This window comes from Cryptotermes secundus, unplaced genomic scaffold, assembly GCF_002891405.2.
Source record: "Cryptotermes secundus unplaced genomic scaffold, Csec_1.0 scaffold511, whole genome shotgun sequence".
Classification (NCBI taxonomy): Eukaryota; Metazoa; Arthropoda; class Insecta; order Blattodea; family Kalotermitidae; genus Cryptotermes; species Cryptotermes secundus.
This window is the reverse complement of record NW_019727101.1, coordinates 352,352-367,245: the sequence shown is the minus strand read 5'-3', so window position 1 is coordinate 367,245 and position 14,894 is coordinate 352,352. Positions and strand designations below refer to the sequence as shown.

The window sequence follows — 14,894 nt, the reverse complement described above, 5'->3', positions numbered from 1 at the left end:
AATACAAATAACAGCCGCGAGCGACAACACTCGACAAACCGCGCGCGACTTGTCGCGTCAGTGGGTTTTCAGTCTTACAGTGTGTATTCACGAGTTTCGTGTGAGTTTAGGCTCCAGAAACAGCATTAACATTTTGATCTTTGTAATGGGGACCCACTGTGTTTTCTGTGAAGTTGGAACTTAATATTTAAATATTATTTAGATTAGTTTCGGGCTTCAGTGGTTGTATTTTACGTTATGCTATTAACATATTTGTCATAAACTTCGTATTTTTAACAACAGTTTTATAATCCATCATCAAGGTACTATCAGTATTTTAAAATGTTTTTGTATTTAAGTTATTTTGTCTTCTTCGTTAAAAACATTTTAGTCTATAGAATATTGTGGCATGTAGGCCCGTTGCTAAGCAACGACAGCGAAATAAGCAGCTATACAACAACCTTTGCTAAGTAATGGTTCTATAAACAACGACCGTTTCTAGGTAATGGCCACAACAGACATGCACGCAAGAACAGAATAGCTGTTGGAAGCGGAATTCTCTGTGTGGTCCGTACCGAGGCGCGAACGTGTGAGGTGGGAGTGACTCTAGTGCTACATAGACCTATTTTAGCGTCCTGAAATAATGTACAGTGATAAGATCTTGGTGGGCTATGAATTGTTTTCTGTAGAATTTAAAATAATAACTCGGGGGCCATGAGAACATTTCCTTGAACTTTAGGTTTCGTGGCGGTAACTAATTAAGCATTTGAGCCATGAAAATACAATTTAGTCTGACGATAGATCATAAACATACCTATAGAGGTTAAGTATATGTAGTCAAAAATTACAAGCATGGCGACGATGCGAGAATTTGTGGTTACATCACACAAACTTAACATATGCAGAATCTGTTCTTAAATAATAAGTTATTTCGAAAATAAATACTGGAATATAGTGGCAGTAATGTCAAGCTAGATATTTGTGCAACAGGAGAGCATACTGTATGAGTACTGATACTTTTTTTTATATTGTAGCGTATACAGCCGTTGCTATGCAATGACTGCGAGATAGGCGAAAAAGCAACAGCCGTTTCTAGGCAACGGATCGGTAAACACGTTCCCGCGGCAGTTAAAACGTATTCAACAATAGAGTTACTTTTAGAAACGGTGTCTTCTACTCGGTCGTGCAAAGGGGTTGTAAGGGAGACAGTTGGGGCGACCCAGTCGATTTGAGAGTTGAGTTCTGCAAGGATGGCTGAGAGGAGATTGTGCTATATTTCAGTTGACAGTTCAGTTTGATCTTAACGACGTGAGCACAGAAGCTGAAGAATCTCCATTGTTGAGAGTTGTTACCAAGCAACGACTATTGAAGACAGTACAGGCTGGAGAAGACATAACATGTAGTGATTTGTGAAGTGTGGAAATTAGTGATAGTGTTATAGTTATTTGTACGACCTGTAAGTAAAAGTAAAAGGTAAAGTTGTCCCTGTGCTTAAGTAATTAAGCATTACGCCATGAAGGCGTATGGGGGAGTGGATTTATAGATCCACATTTTCTTGACCTCGGCACTAGCTGGAGGTGAGTAGTCAGCTTCACGCCCTTTCCGCTTTACTGCCGGGGAAACAGACCCTGATGCCCGTTGGATAGGAGGTTGGGTGGACCCCAGATCCGGTCTGGACGAGAAATTTCTTGACCCTACTAGGACTCGAGCTCCAACCCCTCGGTCGTCCAGCCAGTAGCCAGTCACTATACCGACTAAGCTATCCCGGCTCTGTACTACCTATAAGTGGTCAATAAATGTAGCCGCAAATCCAAATACCAACGGTAGTCACACATAAATCGTGACTGTACGTTACAGTTCACTGCAATTTGAAGTACATGCTGCTTATTTGATTTATGGGCATTTGCCCTTGGCTCTTTTAACGGCTCAGTACAGGCTCAGGTTCAGGCTCAGTAGCTGTAGCTCAGGCTACAGTATGTACTACCAAATGGTAATATGACTAATAAATAATTAAGAAAGACAGGGAAGGAAGTGGTCGTGATATGATTTTTTTTTCCCCTTGGCACTACAGCCCCAGTGGGCCAAGGACTACCTCCATGAACTCCGTTCACTTCGGTTTTTCTAGATCTTACACATACGGTAGGACTCCTTGGGCGGGTGATCAGCTCGTCGCAAGGCCTCTACCTGTACACAAACACGGAAAAACGCACACAAACATCCATGCCCTGAGTGGGATTCGAACCCACGATCCCGGCTTCCGAGCGAGCGAAGACAGTGCAAGCCTTAGACCGCTGGGCTACCGTGACCAGCCGTGATATGATTAAAGGTACAAATAATGTAGGAATTTGTATGGAGGGACTGAAGGAAATCAGGTCGAATCATGGTGAGATTATCTGATCTCCAATTCCGGATATGAGCCCGGGACTTCTCGCATATGAAGTAGGGTTGGACCACAACTTGTGCTATGTATCCAGTAGTGGGTCACAAAAATGTTATCTCAATGATTTCTCATTTAGGCCTATTTTAAGGGGCCACTTACATAGTAAACTATGAACAGATCTTGCAGTTATTCGTAATGACAATGTTGAAAATGAAACCTTATCTACTACATATCAACGAATGATAGGAATACTGAGAAATTTTAACGATTTAAAGCACAGCGGTTTCTTTGTATATGACTGCTTTATCATCAGCAGTTTAATGCCCTGTTGTTCTATGTGTATCGTTTGTTTAACTCTGAATTCTGCCCACATAATGCACTCATGTGTTTCATATGGTTCTCGATAGTTCCTTGTAAGGCATTAATTTTTTTAATTTTTTTAATTCGCTTAGTGAGGGGTGGAGTCCAACTGGGTCCACTCGGCACGGCGGCCACTGATTGGCCTATTGTAGCCTGCCCCGGGTGACTATGATGATGTAGAATTTGGTGGAATGAATATTGGTAAGGGAAACCGAAGTACTCGGAGAAAATCTGCCCCAGCGCCACTTTATCCACCACAAATGCCACTTGACCAGACCCGGGATCGAACCCAGGCCGCCGCAGTGGGAAGCCAGCGACTAACCGCTTGAGCTATGGCGCTGGATTAGAAAGGTTTAAAAATACTGTTAATAAATATATTGCCGACATACGACCAGATGAACTTACGACCTGTCAGTCAGAACGGAAGTCGGTCGTAAGTCGACGATCAAGTGTACTCGGAGAAAACCCGCCCCAGCGCCACTTTGTCCACCACAAATCCCACTTGACCAGACCCGGGATCGAACCCGGGCCACCGCGGTGAGAAGCCAGCGGCTAACCGCTTGAGCTATGGCGCGGCCTGTAAGGCATTAACGGGCTGGTCTTTTTAGAGGAGAGAAGTGTTTCCTCTGAGGTGGGGACGCAATCCCTTTATTTTATTTAGAAAAAGAATTCAGCTCTTAAAGGTTAGACAAAATTGTAACAGTATGCTGTGTAAAGTTAACAGAAGAAATTATAAATAAAATGACAGAACTTTCCCTTATAATAAACGAATTTGAAGTTCACACGCACCAATGTACGAGTATTTTATTGTTGGCTTTTGAGACTCAGATTGTCTATAAGTCAAACTGTAAAGGCCCAATGAGCGAACAAATAAATGGTACTAATGGTTACATAAAGGTAAAGTTGTCCCTATGCTAAACTTATTAAACACTACGCCATGAAGGCGTATGGGAGGGTGGATGTATAGATCCACATTTTCTTGGCATCTGCACTAGCCGGAGGTGAGTGGTCAGGTTCACGCCACTTTAAGCCCGAGGAAAGAGGCCCCGGTACCCGTTGGATAGCAGGTTGGATGGACCCCGGAGCCGGTCTGATCAACATGAAAAAGTGAAAATTCTTGCCCCCCCCCCGGGACTCGAACTTCAACCCCTTGGTCGTCCAGCCCGAAGCCAGTCGCTATACCGACTACACTATCCCGGCTCTGATGGTTACATATTTACTGATATTACTTATGAGACAAAATTAAACGTACTTTACATAAATTGTTTAATATATGTTTCACAGTCCTGTTATGATACAGAACTGAATTATAAAAGAAAGTGTGATTTTTATCCGAAGCTAAGACAGACTTGCATTTGTTGCCTTGATTTTAGTCTGAAGGTCATGGTTGATTGTTAATATGGCAATTCGAAGGTATACTCATAAAATTCTCTTTGTAACTATCTTGAAACCCGTAAAACTCATGGACAAAATATATTGAACATAAAATATGTGTATCATTTCTCTTTACACTTTCCCACTAAATATTTTTCTCCGATAAATATTCAAGGAGGTACGGGCAGAAACTCATGTAGGCATTCATCCCAAATCGTCAGTAGATATGTTAGATATGTATAAGTAGCTTGACATTTTATCGTAATAATTTCCAATATCAAATTTATTGAAAATCCATCCAAACCTTTTTAATTGTTTCATACGTGTGAACGGACGAATCGAGTGGCAACGCAGGGTCGAGAGCGCGCCTAGAAACTCTGCAATCTGCCCAGACAGTGTATTCATGTGCTCTATGTGATTATCAGTGTTCACAGCGAATATTTCCGAAAGAGCATTAACCGGTTCGTCTCTGTGGTGGAAACCCATTGTTTTTCCTGTGAGGTAGGAACACGATTTTTACATATCATTTATATCAAGGCTGCCCAACACCAGACTACTGAGAAGTCCTTGCTACCTACCCTTGATTATTAAAGATTAAGATGTACGAGTGTATATTTTCTAACATACCTTTGCAAATATGTCATGTCAACAGTGATTAGAAGACAACCGCTATATTGTATTGATATTGCATACGATTAACCTACGTACTCATTTAAATTATATAATAAATATTTTGAGAAATCGATTGAAAAACTGCAGGAAGTATTTAGCTCGCACTCTTCATGGAACCCTTCATTATCTTCCCTCTTAAAGGGATGAAAGGCCTTAACACGCATTTTGAGTAATGGCAGGTTACTATTGCAGTCCGCGTGTTACAAGTATATCAGCCCTTATTTAAGAGAATGAAGGGATTAATTTTTAAGGGTGTGGAATGCATGGCCTTATTCGTTGCTGAGGACTAACGGCATTGACTTTTATTTCTAACCCCATTCAAATGGCCAAATCTGTGCAGTGTTGAAATAACGTGTGTTTTGAAGTACCAGACAGACGCAAGTCCTTCTCATGACGATTTGCAATTATTTATTTTTGAGTAGGATGCGGAGTCCATTGTCCTGTACAAGTCTGTTAGCTCTGGCCTGATGGTATCCATTCTGTACACAACAGAACCTTGTGATTTTCAGTAAATCAAATACAGACCAAATACTAACTTTGTACTTTGGTAGTTGATAGAGAAAGGAAAACAACCGTAGTACGCAGTTAGGATTCTTGGTTTCCTTCTGAACGTCAGTCAGAGTGTATATGATAAATGTTAATGGGTTTTTGTTTTTCATTCTTTACTCTGTCGAAATATTTTTCCTTGTCTGCCCAAACACAATGAGATAGAAATATTTACGGAAAACCATTCCAATTGATGTTGAATTTTGATAACGTTACTAGAACCTCTTGAAGTATGACAGAAATTATTTAAATACGTACCAAGTGAATATTAACTAGCTGTTCATGGCTCGCCCTCAAAACGAAGGGCAAACCCATAATATAAATAATGCTAGCACGGTAAAATTCAGATACCTGGAACAGACTGTATTAAAAATGAACGCCATTTAGGAGGAAGATAGGGTAGTGTCTCCTGCCATTAAGTTCAGAATGTTTTATCTTGCGGTAGCGTATTTGGTCGAGGCATTATGCCACAAGCGAAAGGTCGCTGCTTCGATTCCCGAGGAGGTCATTGGATTATTTCAATTGGCCTAATCCTTCCAGCTGAAGTATGACCCCTGTGGTCAACTCAGCCTCTAAGAAAAGTGAGCTCGGAGCTCAACTGTCCTTGATCCCTTGTAGGATAAGAACTCTTCCCTCTCCCAAGTCCAAGTCACATTGTCTCTTTCCTTCTGGTTTCCCCATCTTCTCCCCCATGCCCTGTCCACCTCATCGTCCTTGACTGGACCAACAGTACGGGTGACGAGCCTTCACCCGAGAAACTGATAGTGGTGTTAAACATGCCATAAACTGAATACATGATTAAGAAGATGAAAAGTGAATTCACCCTGCAGCCTCTAATTAGACCAAGAAAGAGGGCGTGCTTTTGTCCAGTGCTAGCAGAGCTCCGGCTCGCTTGCTGGCGGCCGAGTGTCTTCGCTTGTTTCGTCGAAGGGCATCACCGTACGAAATTATTAATTCTGAGCACACGTTTACAGCTCGTGTGTTCCAATATGAGAGATCTCTCTGCCGTGTCTATGATGATCATTATCTCCTGGTATGTGATGTCGCATAATCTGTTAGTCCGTTCCCGACATTTTGGAACAACTTTCTAGTCTTTAGTATAGAATAGACTCTTCTACATGAGGAAGAAGATAGCACATGCTTCCGAAACGTCTTGTATAGTGATGAATATGAGGAAGTTTATGAGCACTGAATTAGGAAAATGCAGAAGGAGCAGGTCCTGGTGTATGGTAATGTAATTATAATTGTAATAATTTAATTTGACAATGATTGTTCCTACTTAAATGAAGCTAGACGTGATTTCCCACGTAGAAATTGTTGGTTTTATATAGCGTTTGAATAATAATTCAGAAACTGAAGAACACAAAAAATGAGGGATCTTTAGTTAACAGGAATATTTAGGTTTTTATTTTGAGTGTATTCTTTCGAGATACAGAGCTATGACAATTACTTTAAATTTCAGGTAAAACCTGGAAATTTGGGGTTTCCTTTTACAGAGGAGGTTTCATTTTATAGACATTATTTATACTGTTTATACGTTTTATTACAGCGAAATAATTTCTTGTGTTCTAATTTTTAATCAAAGAATTACGACATTTTCAATCAGATTCTATATATTGACCCCGAATAGTAACTCTGTATACTTTATATAAAAATGCACATTACAATGAACAGATTTTTATAACTATGCTGCCGAAAACAAAATAGATTTCTTCTGTTATGCAGAGTGTGTTTTCATTCAACTGTTTGAGCACTGAACTTGATTTTCCGTACTCACGACAACCATTCCATTACACGTGTGAGCAGATATTGGACGCCACATTATTCCCAGTATATTTTAAATGAAGCAATATGCTATTAAACTGAGGAAACCGAAAGATTGTCGCAATAATGCATTGCTTTCATTTGGCATTTTCTTACCTGGCGGAGCTGTGACAAAAGAATAACCCAGCCGCGTTCTGTAAATAGTATGGCGACAGACGAACACCAGCGTGTGACTCCGGCTGATAATTAGCTCAAGTTAATTGCGATTTAAGTCGAAGATATGAGGCAAATACCGCTTATACAAGAAGTGTAGTTTATATTCTGTGAGGTGACCTTGAACTTGCGGTCCCTGATATCTTTATCCAAGATAACATTCATAAGTTCTATATCAGATTCTCATTGCTGTGAGTATGAAGAGTAACATCTTCTGGGATACCCCGACATGTAGTCTGGGAGAAGTTTGCCGAATTTTCATAGGAACATACTACTTCCATCTTCATGGCAGAAGAGCCAACCAAGCAAGCAGCTTCTTGCTAACGTCAGTATCTTAGATTGCACGCTATAGCAGCAATTTGCAGGATGACTGGTGGGCAATGAATAGGAGAAGATTCTTAAGAGGCCAGATAGATGTACTATCCAGGTATTTATCTAGAGCGACTGAGGTAATCCACGAAAAATGTCAAAGTAGCAGGTGTTCCGGTCGAGATTCGAACCAAGCATTTCCCAAATACAGTGTTCCCCCTGCGCTTATCTGCTGGGTATTTGTTCTTACAGATGAGCAACTTTCGAGGTATGAAATCTGTGGGTCTGACGGCGATGAATGTAAAGATTGCTGTTTTGTAAAATGTGACCCCGTGTAGTCCAGTAAATCGTAGGCATTTCAGAGGAATCCATCTATCTATGGCTCTACAGCCCTATATTTGACCTTGGCCGCTTTTTCAGTTTCTTAATCCTGTACACAGTCGGTATGACTCCTTGAACGGGGGGCCAGCCCATCGCAAGGCTGTTACCTACACACAGAACAGGCCTCGCCATAGCTCAAGCGGTTAGTCGCTGGCTTCCCACCGCGGCGGCCCGGGTTCGTTCCCGGGTCTGGTCAAGTGGGATTTGTGGCGGACAAAGTGGTGCTGGGGCGGATTCTCTCAGAGTACACTTGGTCGTCGACTTACGAACGACTTCCGTTCTGACTGACAGGTCGTAAGTCGATCTGGTCGTATGTAGGCAATATATTTATTAACAGTATTTTTTAATCTTTCTAATCCAGCGTCATAACTCAAGCGGTTAGTCGCTGGCTTCCCACTGCGGCGGGCCGGGTTCGATCCCGGGTCTGGTCAAATGGGATTTGTGGTGGATAAAGTGGCGCTGGGGCAGGTTTTCTCCGGGTACTTCGGTTTCCCCTGCCAATCTTCATTCCACCAATTGCTCCACAATCACCCTCACCTATCATCTGGGACTGGTACAATAGGCCAGAAGTGGCCGCAGTACAAGGGACTTAGTCCCACCCCACTGGCAAAAAAAACTTTCTAATCTTTTTATCATCTTTATAATTTATTTTTAAAAACTTTTAGATTTTAATCATCTTTTATTTTTCATTTGTTTGTGGTCGTAAGTGCGGCCGGTCGTAAGTCGACGACCAAGTGTACTTCGTTTTCCTCTGCCAATCTTCATCCTGCCAAATTCTCCATCATCGTAATCACCCGGGGCAGGCTACAATAGGCCAATCAGTGGCCGCCTTGCCGAGTGGACCCAGTTGGACTCCACCCCCCACTAAGCGAATTAAAAGAAAATTACACACAGAACAAACTTACGCAAACATCCATGCCTTGAGTGGGATTCGAACCCACGATTCCAGCGTTCGAGCGAGCGAAGACAGTTCATGCCTTAGACCGCGCGGCCACTGTGACCGGCTTCAGAGGAATCTACTGCCCCAAATTTCAGAGTAGACGATGACAACAAGCACGGAAGAAAGTTGTATGATACAGGGAGAGGAAGGGTCGGACCTGGGCTCAGAAACTGAAATAGCTTTCAGCCGTTGTGAGAAGAAACGAATGAAGAATATGTGTACGAAGACGTATCAGTATTTACAGCGCCATTACAGAGGTCACTTTTACTTTCTGTGTGTTGATTCTGAGCTTCTCTAACCTATATCAGTTCTTGAAAGAAATGCTTCAATAATTCCTTGCTTTGTGTTCGTCAAGGGCAATAAAGCTACTCTGGTTTCCTATCTCTTTCTCTCTCTCTTACACACATAATATCATATAATAGAGCATGTCACAAATACTGTAACATGCTTTATAGGACAAACAGATGAACTAATTACCATCTGTTACTTACTGATACAAGTTAGTAGAACTTTGACCCTCTTATTCTGTAGCTAGAACTATATATTTCCAAGACCTGACACAAGCAATATCATATATACAGAAGGTCTTCAGTGACTTACCCTCAGTTATCTGTGAAGATATAGTTGTGCCAATAACGTGTGCTTGTTTATGTCTGTTATTTTAAAAACAGCTGTGGGACTTTGAAGGCAGCATTTGCAAATGGAATGAAACGGAACGGAATACGTATAGTAAGTAACCACTGCTTACATCTCACTTTCTACTGAGCTGATACTTATTTCACAAGATTCATTCAATGCAGTGACTTGCTCTGTGTAGATAAATTGTATCTGTATGCAAAATTGTTCCACTTCAGATTGTTACAGGGAATAACTATGAAATATAAGATTATAGAATGAAACCAAAATTAGACCCTTATCAGACTTGAAATTCTGATAATGGCATAATATCTTCTGTAGTTTTGGTACGAAAAACTGAAGGAAAGAAACAACATGGAAGATTTAGGCATAGATGACAGATAATTATTAAAACGTATCTCAAAGAAACAGGACTGGATGATATGGATTTCATTAATCTGTCTTGGAATTGAGTTTAGTGGCTGGCTCTTCTGAAAACGGTAATGAATATTCTTGTTCCATAAAATGCTGGGAAATTATTGACTATCTGACCAAATATCAGGGCCGGATTTGAAGGAGGGGCGACAGGGGCAGCTGCCCCGGGGCATCCATAAGACAGAAATACTTTAGAATAGCCAGATTCTATTAAGATATCTACTTTTAAAAAAATCACGAAAAGTTAGTTTGTATTTTTAGTTGTTATATGAAATAAAAAAGAAAAACTGTCATAAACCAAATTTATTGTTAGTGATAGGGACCTCCACATTTTGATTTCACCTGGGGCCCCTCAACTGTAAATCGGACCTAAAGATGTAATCGCCTTTGTGAAGCTAGTTAGCTAGTGAATTAGTTTGTTGGTTGGCCAGTTAGTATGTAAGAAGCATTAAACTTATACACTAAACTAAACTCCGTAGCTTGAGTCCGCAAGCGAACTATACCGACCGAGGAACCACTGCTTGTCGTCGAAGTGACTTTAGCGGATAGAGGGTGTCGCGTGGTCAGCGCAATGAATCCCTAAGGCCGTTAATTTCGGTTTTCTAGACCGGAGCCGCTATTTCCTTGAAGTAGCTCCTGGATTATCCTGACGAGGCTGAATGGACCCCGTTCCAGACCCACTACTTCTGAGTCGGGAATCGAACCCGGGACCTTTGGATCTGTAGCCAGGAACTCTGACCACTAGACCACAGAGGCGGTCACACAGAATAGCAATTATACAATCTTTACATATGAAAACTCACAAGGACTTTTAATGTCCTTTGTCATTCATTTGTATAACATTTAACTGATTTCTGTAATATGTTTTCAGTGTTAACCGTTTCATAAAAAATAAACAATATTTTTCTTTTAAGTTTTGAAACACAATTTATCAATCCGAATAAGTTCTTTTCTTCTCTGCATATTCAGAACAGTATTTTAGATCAAAGTTTTTCCAAAAGTAACGTTCCATGTATAGCTCACAGGGGAATGTCAGGAGATAGGAGAGGAAATTTATCACTTGCTTTGTAAAGGTCAAGCTCAAGCCCACACATACTCACAGCATATAACTGCAATCTGCAACATACCATGTCCTGCTTACATTAACATCTCTCTCTCTCTCTCTCACACACACACACACACACACACACTAACTGAAACAAATCACCTCGTTGGAGCACAGACCTTTCTGTGAAGCTAATAGTCAACAAATTCCGTGCATTCAATGGAACGCGTAAGATAAAAGTATACTTGTCCTTGTGATTAATTAATTAAGCACTACGCCATAAAGACATGGGGGAGTGAAGGTATAGCTCCACCATTCTTGACCTGAACACCAGATGGAGGCAAGTGGTCAGCTTCACGTTCATAGGAGGCTGGGTGGAGCCCACAGCTGGTCTGAATGCTGAAGAGAAGAGAGAAGTCTTGCCACGCCGGGAATCGAAACCCGGACCATTCAGCTCGTCACCCATCACTAAACTGACTGAGCTATTCCGACTCTTCCTATGTAACTTGTAGATTCGTTAATGTTTTCACAAGAGCTCGCCACCGATCCATATTCTGAGCCAAATTAATGCTGTCCACATCTCCCTACTCCATTTCTTTAAAATCCAGACCCAGGTCCAGTAATTTTCTGCTGGTCCTCGCCAACACAGTGATTCTTAGTTCGGAGCCTCATGAGACTCATCACCATATTTTACTCTCGGACACCGTGTGCAAGAGTTCTTCTGTTGTTGCTTGTGTATTTGATGCAGCAGGAACGTGTTTACCGAGCCGTTGCCAAGCAACGTTAGGGTGGGACACACAGACACACGGGAAACATGGTTCGTTAATGTGTTCGCAAGAGCTCGCCATCGATTCCTGTTCTGAGCTTGCCCGCATTTCCTCACTCTAAATTTTAAGATCCATTTTAATGTTATTCTCCTATCTGTGCCTAGATCTTCGAATTAGTCTACTCCCGTCGGGTTTGTCTGCATGACACTTCATATCAGTTTTTATCTCTCGAATGCGTGCTACATGCCCCTTCAATCTAATCAACCTTGGCACAATTACGCCGCTAAGTTTCTGTTTTTCTGATATAGCCTAGGTACTATAAATACTCGTACATTCTGTTTATTCTGAAATTAAAACTCTATTATACCTATTCTCTTCTTTTGACATTTCGCAGCACGTGGAGCGCATAAGCACCTTATCAGTACCCTGCTGATGTGCAGAAGGCTGAACATACAATATCTTGTGCAGCTCTCCTTTTACTTTTTAGCTTACAAAATTTATAATGCATTGTTTGAAGGAAACCGCTTTGCTTAGAATACTCTTGAAACTGGATCAGCTATTGTTCTGGAGACATTTAAGTAAAGCGCTAAATAACGTATCATAAAAAAATTAGCTTCATTTAAATGTTCGTTGTAAGAGTGTTCAAAAAGTAAGTTTAGCCTTCACTGTAAGACTTGATGTAATTTGTTAGAACAATTTCAAGGTTTCCCATTGTATATTTATGAAGGAATTCCGAGATGAGATGGAAATAAGGGACAGAGTGAAAGTGAACTTAACTCGTAGAATTATATTGACAGCACAACACAATATCCTGAAATGTCCACGACAATACATGACGTTTCAATCCTGTTCAAGGCCACATTGTCCTGAAATTTTCACCATAACACATAATGTCTTAAATGCCATGCAAATTTACAATGTCCTGATGTGTCCAACAGAACACATGTCGTTTTAAATGCTATTTAAGATTACAGTCTTCTGAAATGTCCACTACAACACATGACGTTTAAATCATTTTCAAGGTTACAATGCCCTGAAATGTTCACCACAACACATGAAGTTTAAGTCTTATTCAGTATTCTGAAATTGCCACCACAACACGCGACGTTTCAAATCCTATTTGTTTCTCAAACGCGGGGCCTTTGTCTTATAGAAAAAAGAATTTACCGGGCCGCGGTCTGACAAAGGTTGAGAACCACTGTCCTATTTGGTGTTGCAGTATCATGAAATGCCAACCACAACACGTGACGTTTCCAGTCCTGTTCAAGGTTACAATGTCCTGAAATGTCCACCACAGCACTTAATGTTTTAATTATCTTACAACGTTACAGTTTTAACTAACTTGTAAGAAAAGAACGAAATTAGTGTCACCAATCAAAACATTATCAGATGATCGTAGTGAAAGCTGAGGCATCCGGAATTAATTAATTTAAACTGATTCCCATAATTGGTTCAGACTGGGTCAGTGGAGACGATAAACAACATAATATAACTCTTTCTCATCTTGGCTGTTTGTTCCTTCTGTTCTCTGACAAAATATTTTAAAAATATTAAACAGGGCGTGGAAATATATAATACAATTTGGTTCTGACTCAAATAAGAAAGTTGCAAAAATGGACCAGCGAACTTCTCCACTGCTGTCCTACCGTCTGCCTAAGTAACTCGACAACCTAAATGGATGAAATTTGATACTGGGCAGTTTTACTAAAATCTGTTGACAAGTTCCAGTCTTGGTTAAAATAGATCAACAATATCCTGGATAGCGCAGTCGGTATAGCGGCTGGCTGCTGGTTGAACGACTGAGGGGCCAGCGTTCGAGTCCTGGTAGAGTCAGGAATTTTCTTTTTTCCATGTCGTCCAGACCGGCTCTGGGTCCGCCCACTCTCCTATCCACTGGGTAACGGGGGCTCTTTTCCGGGAATAAAGCTGTCGGGGCGTGAAGCTCACCTCAAACTAGTGCCAAGGTCAAGAGAACGTGTCTCTATCCAGCCACTCCCCCACAATAATTATGGCGTAGTGCTTAACTGTTTAAACACAGGGTAATTTTTGCCCTACGGGAATAGAGGACATCTTCATGAAGACCTACACACGTGTCTAGACGCATCTGCAGTGTAAATTGCTCAATATTTACAAGAGAGAAAAAAGAATCATATATAGAGTTGTAGAGAAAAGTAAAACATATATTCTGTGTTCAGTGCTGATTTTCCGCAAGCATTACGGTTTTTGAGGTAACTAGATAAATATGACTATTAAGCTTTGTCATCTTGTACCTTGAGAACCTCTCTAACAGTCTTGATTAGATTTTGTGCTGGAGGTCCTTGCTCGCCTCTTTCGCCTGTTTTAGTGCTCTTTACGACAATTATACAAAGTTAGCATTCCCAGATTCAAAATCTAGAAGGATACGAGAGCGAATTTATCAGAACTGTTACACTATGCATACAATTACTAACTTGTTTATTCTTTTTTAAATTGATTACTATGTTATATACCTATTGCATAAGTTGCTTCTCTCTCACTGACCTAACCTGTTTTGTACCTGTTTGCGTCGTTGCATTATGTGCTGTTGAATAACTGGAACAGAGTGCAGCATCTGTAAATGCTAACAGAGCACCTGCTCAAATGAACGACGCAGTTTTCTGACAGTGTTAATTCTGTGCTACAACAGACAAGTTTGTGTACAATATTTGACAGTCGTTTTATTATCATGATATATTCTTTAATCGTATTAAATAAAATAATAAAATTATGAGATCATAAATTAATGCCAAGAAAAACTGAGAGTCTCCGGAGACTGGGGCACTCTAAAACCCCAGACCAAATCTTTGAATACCTTCCTCCATTACATATCCCCTGTATATGTTTACAGAAAAATACGCTCGTAAAGAGCAGAATATTTCAGTTTATTTAATCCATGATGTTATTCCGCCTCTGTGGTCTAGTGGTAAGAATTTCTGGCTACAGATCTAGAGGTCCGGGTTCGATTCCAGGCGCTACCACATTTTCTGAGAAGTAGTGGGTCTGGAACGGGATCCACTCAGCCTCGTTAAGATAATTGAGGAGATATTTCAAGGAAATAACGGCTCCGGTCTAGAAAACCGAGATTAAGGGCCGCGG

At 40.9% G+C, this 14,894-nt stretch overlaps 1 protein-coding gene across 2 annotated transcripts in view; it reads left to right on the top strand.

Moving 5' to 3' along the window:
• Positions 1–9,483: 9,483 nt before the first annotated feature.
• Positions 9,484–14,894, top strand: part of LOC111864425 — a 12,687-nt gene continuing 7,276 nt past the window's right edge. The window contains exon 1 of one of the 2 annotated variants that reach the window (XM_023851657.2): positions 9,484–9,647. The gene's annotated coding sequence lies outside the window, so the exon portion shown is untranslated. Of the gene's footprint in view, positions 9,648–13,788; positions 14,009–14,894 lie in introns of those variants that run through there. The other variant, XM_023851658.2, reaches the window with a different exon arrangement.